A 7,733-nucleotide genomic window follows, 5' to 3' on the forward strand; every position below is an offset into this window, starting at 1 on the left:
TTTTCTTTCCCCATAGGAATCAATGGGGCTGCATTATGGAGCTTTACGCTACTTTATTATTGTTAGGCTTTTTTTCAGCCGGCTCTCCCCATTGATGTTTATGAGGAAATCGTAAACCAGCTCAAAGCAGCGCTGGTATTTGAATGCGGTATGGAGCTCAATTTTGCTTAACGCTCACATATTGCCTGCTAACGCCGGGTTTTTGCAAACCTGTAATAGCAGCGCTATAGGGAGGTGAGCGGTGACAATAACTTGCAAGTTAGCACCGAGCCGCTCATAACGCAAAACTCATAATCTAGCCGTATGTTAGGTTTACAGTATTTATAGTTTTTTTTTTTTTTTTTTTTTATTTATTTTTATTGAGGAAAGAATAAGTAAATTAGTGTGTACAAGGCAAATAAAACAACCATATAACAATCATTTGGTGTACAGAGATAATGCTAATCCTCCTTTTTTTACCCCTAATAACACTAATACAGGCCACTTTTGGACCTTATCTGTTATCTTGTAAATGTCCAAGGGGTTATATTATACCTGTAAAACAAAACAACATAAAATGGTAGACATCTGAAGTAAAATACAGAGCATAACACATTTTGAAATTATAGATGCCTAAACCAGAGCTGATCCTCTCCATTTAGTTAAACTCGCACATAGACGTTTAAATGGCATTTGTAGTCACATAGAATATGTACATAATCAGCAAGGAGACTTTTCCCCCAGTTATGTTACTCTGCATGCTTCTGGTTAGCTATACTTATATTTTATATAGCAGGTGGCGTTTTATACTAGCCCAAAAATATTCAAAATCTATCACAAAATGCACTGTCAATATACAGCTCCCCTGCTTGCAAGTATAGTGTCTGTTGCTGAGAGCCCAGGCGCAACCCCGGCCGCGGGCCGCACCACGATCCCAGCCATACCTCATCTTTTCACCATGGAGCCAAGGCTATATATTATGCATACCATCCCTCACAAACTGTTGAAATCACTATGGGGGCCCCCCAACCCCCTAACATAGCAATCTGGGATACAGGACAATATTGTTAATATTTCAGTGCTTCCCATTGCATAATATTTATAGAGTTATATTGCAATTAGTCAATATTCTGTTTCTGCTAGTCTCAGCGTGTCTAACCATTGGGGCAAGTACATACATATCAGCACATAACAATAGAATGTAGAAGAAACATATAAACAATGAAAACAAAACTAGATTAGAGCTTATTTTAAAGTGTTTAGTAGTCATTGCGTGTCCATGCCCTGCCAGCACACATGAAAAAACTAGCCCCCCTCAAATTGTAACGGTGCGGCCAAAGTACCACTAGATTCTGCCAGGCTATTGACCAGTAGATTGCCAGCACATCTTCTCACCTGGTTAGAATAGTTCATGTCCGAGAGATCACATATGTCCATCTTTGAATGTATGTTGGGCATAATGCCCGTCTCCATAATTAGCACTCCCTCATAGAATGCGGTATCTGTGGCGTTACTCAGATGTTTTAATTGAAGCAGATAGTTGAAAATATTTGAGTCCACAGTTTCGGCAAGTTGCTGCTTCTGCCGCTTGTAAAAGCTACTTTCCCACTCACCAGTACAGTCCTGCATCTTAGAGATGCCAAAGGTTGCCCGCTGACAATCGCGTGGGGTAGACTCCATTTTGGTATTGCCTGCAAATTTTTCCCGCCGCGGGGGCTCCAGCAACCGCCATCGGGGCGCATTTCCATCCTCCATCTCCAGATCAGTGACAGGCATAACATATGTGGTGGTAGTTAGCTGATGTGCGCTCATCAGAGCCTTCTTAGTGTAAAGAAGCGCGGGTTTTCCCTATATGGGAGTATGGTCTAGGTCGAGCTCATCGCAATGCAAAGCCATTACAGCCTCTTGTAGTATCGCTGGCTGGACCGGTAGTGCTGTACAATCTGACCCCTTCACTCTGCTAATAAGGAGCTGTAATTCACTCTCTGAAGGTGCTTTTTCTATTAGTGCCAGCAACATAGCTTCAAGCTTGGCAAAGCGGCTGTCAGTGATATCAGTAAACTCTCCGGTCTCCATTGCGGTGTTCTTTTGTAGCTAAGTTCTCTTTAACGCCCTTATGTATGTAACTGTGCAAAGTCTAATGTAAAATTTTTCCTGTTATAGACGATCAGCTCCAGCAAGTTACCCCGGAGGTCCGGGGGGGGGAACGCTGCCTGCGAGATTAGCCGCCGCTGCAGGCCTCTTTTGTCCAGTTTCAACCCAAGGGTCATAAGCACAGCAGGCTGTAGTTGATAGTTCACTCTTTTATATGTATAAACTGTATAATCTGAGCTATAATCGGCGGATTAATGTCATCTCACCCGGAGCTCATGAAACATGCGACTGCACAGAGCCGCTACTTGGACACCCCCCCCCCCCCCACAGTATTTATAGTTTAATCTTAGGTTTTTTATTTCACAGGTAAGTTTTTATTTATTTTGAGATAGTTATATTGTAAATTTAATTTTAAGTTAGGGGGGTGATTTGCGATGTGTGGGGCCAGCGGTTTAGGGGTCAATAGGTTTATTATAGTAGTAGTGATGTGGGGGGCCGGCGGTTTAGGGGTTAATATCTTTATATAGTGTTGGCTGTGTGTGTGTGGCGGATTAGGGGTAAATAAGTTTAATATAGTATTTGCGATGCGGGAGTGTGGCATGTTGGAGGTTAATAGGTAGTTTATGGGTGCTAGTGTACTTTGTAACATTTTAGTTATGAGTTTTGTGAAACATTTTTGTTTTGCAAAATCCATAACTACTGGTCTCAGATCGCGGAATGGATCGTGGCGGTATAGACCATAACGCAAGCTTTTTAGCTGGAACGCACAACCTGTAATACAGCGCTATAAAAATCCTGCACTCAAAAGTCATTTTTTGAGTGCGGAATGGAGAGTTGCGTTACAGGCTAAAACGCTTTAGGTATAGCTATACGGCCCCGACTTGTATTACAGGAGACCTGCCATTTCACGCGCAATGGCCAATTTTTCAGCGGTATAGCCGTACCGCACCATACCGCAAAACTTGTAATCTAGGTCAATGTAATTAATATTTTTTTTTAAATAAAATGGATGAAAAATGACTATTTTCCTTGGCTTTAAGTCACAAAAGTATTAAAAATTATATAAAACTACTTTTAGTTGCATGTATAAGCTGTAAATGACATATGATATTGTTGCTTACACTTGATTCCATGCCCTCTCCCAACTGTCCCATTTTAAAGATTCAAATATTCCAAAATCCAAACTATTTCAAAATTCAAACCTTTACTGGTCCCAAGCAGTTTGGATAATAGGTTTTCTACCTGTATATTTTTAAATTCCGCAGTAAAAAGTCCCAATACTTTGTGATAATGTAAAGGGGTAGTTGTGTGAGATAGCTTTGGTGAAAATGTATTGGCACAATGGGAGTTTTTGTTTCTTTCATGTAATTGGCAAGAGTCCATGAGCTAGTGACATATGGGATATACAATCCTACCAGGAGGGGCAAAGTTTCCCAAACCTCAAAATGCCTATAAATACACCCCTCACCACACCCACAATTCAGTTTTACAAACTTTGCCTCCTATGGAGGTGGTGAAGTAAGTTTGTGCTAAGATTTCTACATTGATATGCGCTTCTCAGCATTGTTGAAGTCTGATTCCTCTCATAGTACAGCGATTGTCAGAGGGACGTGAAGGGAGTATCACTTATTGAATACGATGATTTCCCTAACGGGGGTCTATTTCATGGGTTCTCTGTTATCGGTCGTAGAGATTCATCTCCTACCTCCCTTTTCAGATCGACGATATACTCTCAAATTACCATTACCTCTACTGATAACTGTTTCTGTACTGGTTTGGCTATCTGCTATATGTGGATGGGTGTCTTTTGGTAAGTATGTTTTTTATTACTTAAGGCACCCCAGCTATGGTTTGGCACTTTATGCATTTATATAAAGTTCTAAATATATGTATTGTACTTATATTTGCCATGAGTCAGGTTCATGTATATCCTTCTGCAGACTGTCAGTTTCATATTTGGGGAATATAAACATCTTTTAAAAATGAAATTTATTTCTTACCTGGGGTTTAGTCTTTTTTTCAATTGACTACTTCTTACAAATTGCGGGCGGTATTAGGCCCGCGGGTGCGAAAAATGCAAAACTTTATTGCGTCATTTTTTGGCGCAAATTTTTTTTTGGCGCGAAAAGGTACGTCTATGATACAAGTTCGTCATTTCCGGCGTCATACTTGACACCGAGACCTTTCACACGGTTGCGTCATTAGTGACGCAAGTGTGTCATTTCCGGTTATTTTTTGGCGCCAAAAAAGTTTAGTTACGTTGTGCGTCATTATTTTGGCGCCAAACTTTTTCATTATTTCAATACCCCATTGATGTTTACCTCTTGATTTTTTCTCTATCAGAGGGCTATGCTATTTGCATTTTTTCCCATTCCTGAAACTGTCATATAAGGAAATAGATAATTTTGCTTGTTTTTTCTCTTACATTTTGCAAGATGTCTCACTTTGACCCTGCCTCAGAAGCTTCTGCTGGAACATTGCTGCTTGACATCGGTTCTACAAAAGCTAAGTGCATTTGTTGTAAAGTTGTAGAAATTATGTCGCCGAATGTCATTTGTAATAGTTGTTTTGATAAACTTTTACATTCAGATAATGTGTCCATCAGTAATAGTACATTTCCAGTTGCAGTTTCTTCAACTTCTAATGTGCATAATATACCTGTAAATTTTTAAAGAATTTGTTTCCGATTCTATTCTGAAGGCTTTGTCTGCATTTCCACCTTCAAATAAATGTAATAGGTCTTTTAAAAACTTCTCATTTAGTTGATGAAATTTCAAATGACCAACAATATGATAATTTATCCTCTTCTGATGAGGATCTATCTGATTCAGAAGATCCTCCTCAGACATTGACACTAACAAATCTACTTATTTATTTAAAATTGAGTATATGCGTTCTTTATTAAGAAGTGTTAATTACTTTGGATATTGAGGTAACCAGTCCTCTTGACGTTCAGTCTAATAAACGTTTAAATGCTGTTTTTAAACCTCCTGTGGTTTCTCCAGGAGTTTTTTCCTATTTCAGATATGATTCTAAGGAATGGAATAAGCCAGGTACTTCTTTTATTCCTTTTTTTAAGGTTTAAAATATTGTATCCTTTGCCAGCAAAATTTATAGAGTTTTGGGAAAAGATCCCCAAAATTGATGGGGCTATTTCTACTCTTGCTAAACGTACTACTATTCCTATGGTAGATAGTACTTCCTTTAGATCCTTTAGATAGGAAGCTTGAATCTTATCTAAGGAAGGTCTATTTATATTCAGCTCATCTTCTCAGACCTACAATTTCTTTGGCTGATGTTGCGGCTGCATCAACTTTCTGGTTGGAGAATTTAGCGCAACAAGAATTGGATTCTGACATATCTAGCATTATTTGCTTACTGCAACATGCTAATCATTTTATTTGTGATGTTAGATCCATGTCTTTAGCTATATTAGCTAGAAGAGCTTTGTGGCTTAAATCTTGGAATGCTGATATGACATCTAAATCTAGATTACTATCTCTTTCTTTCCAAGGTAATAATTTATTTCGTTCTCAGTTGGATTCTATTATTTCAACTGTTACTGGGGGAAAAGGAGTTTTTCTGCCTCAGAATAAAAAACGTAAGGGTAAATCTAAGGCTTCTAACCGTTTTCATTCCTTTTGTCAGAATAGGGAATGAAAACTCTATCCTCCCCCCAAGGAATCTGCCTCCAAATTGGAAACCTTCCTCAAATTGGAATAAATCCAAGCCTTTTAGGAAACCAAAGTCAGCCCCTAAGTCTGCATTAAAGTGCGGCCCTCATTCCAGCTCAGCTGGTAGGGGGCAGATTAAGGTTTTTCAAGGATATTTGGATAAAATCTGTTCAAAATCAATGGATTCAGAGCATTGTCTCTGACGGGTATCGAATAGGATTCAGAGTAAGACCTCCTGTGAGAAGATTTTTTCTCTCACGTATCCCAGTAAAATCCAGTAAAAGCTCAGGCTTTCCTGAACTGTGTTTCAGACCTGGAGTCTTCAGGGGTAATCATGCCAGTTCCTCTTCTAGAACAAGGTTTAGGGTTTTATTCAAATCTATTCATTGTCCCAAAGAAGGAAAATTTATTCAGACCAGTTCTGGATCTGAAAATTTTGAATCGTTATGTTAGAGTACCAATTTTCAAGATGGTGACTATAAGGACTATTCTGCCTTTTGTTCAGCGAGGACATTATATGTCTACAATTGACTTGCAGGATGCATACCTTCATATTCCGATTCATCCAGAACATTTTCAGTTTCTGAGATTCTCTTTCCTAGACAAGCATTACCAATTTGTTGCTCTGCCATTTGGCCTAGCAACCGCTCCAAGAATCTTTTCAAAGGTTCTGGGTGTCCTACTCTCTGTAATCAGAGAACAGGGTATTGCGGTGTTTCCTTATTTGGACGATATCTTGGTACTAGCTCAATCTTTACGTACTGCAGAATCTCACACAAATCACCTTTTTAGGCTTCCAGATGGATTCAGTGTCCATGACTCTGTCTCTAACAGACAAGAGACGTTTAAAATTGGTTGCAGCCTGCCGGCACCTTCAGTCTCAGTCATTCCCTTCAGTGGCTATGTGCATGGAAGTTTTAGGTCTCATGACTGCAGCATCGGACGCAATTCCCTTTGCTCATTTTCACATGAGACCTCTTCAGCTTTGTATTCTGAATCAATGGTGCAGAGATTATACAAAGATATCACAATTTAATATCCTTAAATCCCAATGTATGACACTCTCTGACATGGTGGATAGATCACCATCATTTAGTTCAAGGGGCTTCTTTTGTTTGGCCAACCTGGACTGTGATCACAACAGATGCAAGTTTTTCAGGTTGGGGAGCTGTTTGAGGATCTCTGACAGCACAAGGGGTTTGGAAATCTCAAGAGGCGAGATTTCCAATACATATTTTAGAACTCCGTGCAATTCTCAGAGCTCTTCAGTTTTGGCCTCTGTTAAAGAGAGAACCATTCATTTGTTTTCAGACAGACATTATCACAACAGTGGCATATGTCAATCATCAGGGTGGGACTCACAGTCCCCAAGCTATGAAAAAAAGTATCTTGAATACTTGTTTGGGCGGAATCCAGCTCCTGTCTAATCTCTGCGGTGCATATCCCAGGTGTAGGCAATTGGGAAGCGGATTATCTCAACCGCTAGACTTTACATCCAGGGGAGTGTTTTCTCCATCCAGATGTTTTTTTCTCAGTTTGTTCAGATGTGGGGTCCTCCAGAGGTAGATCTCATGGCCTCTCATCTAAACAAGAAACTTCCCAGATACCTGTCCAGGTCCAGGGATGTTCAGGCGGAAGCAGTGGATGCGCTGACACTTCCTTGGTATTATCATCCTGCTTATATCTTCCCGCCTTTAGTTCTCCTTCCATGAGTATTTTCCAAAATTATCATGGAACAATCATTTGTGTTGCTGGTAGTGCCAGCATGGCCACACAGGGTTTGGTATGCGGATCTGGTTCGGATGTCCAGTTGCCCCGCCTTGGCCACTTCCGTTACGGCCAGACTTACTATCTCAAGGTCCATTTTTCCATCAGGATCTCAAATCATTACATTTGAAGGTATGGAAATTGAATGCTTAGTACTAAGTCATAGAGGTTTCTCTGATTCGGTGATTGATACTATGTTACAAGTTCGTAAATCAGTCT

Source organism: Bombina bombina, chromosome 6 (genome assembly GCF_027579735.1).
Source record: "Bombina bombina isolate aBomBom1 chromosome 6, aBomBom1.pri, whole genome shotgun sequence".
Taxonomy (NCBI): Eukaryota; Metazoa; Chordata; class Amphibia; order Anura; family Bombinatoridae; genus Bombina; species Bombina bombina.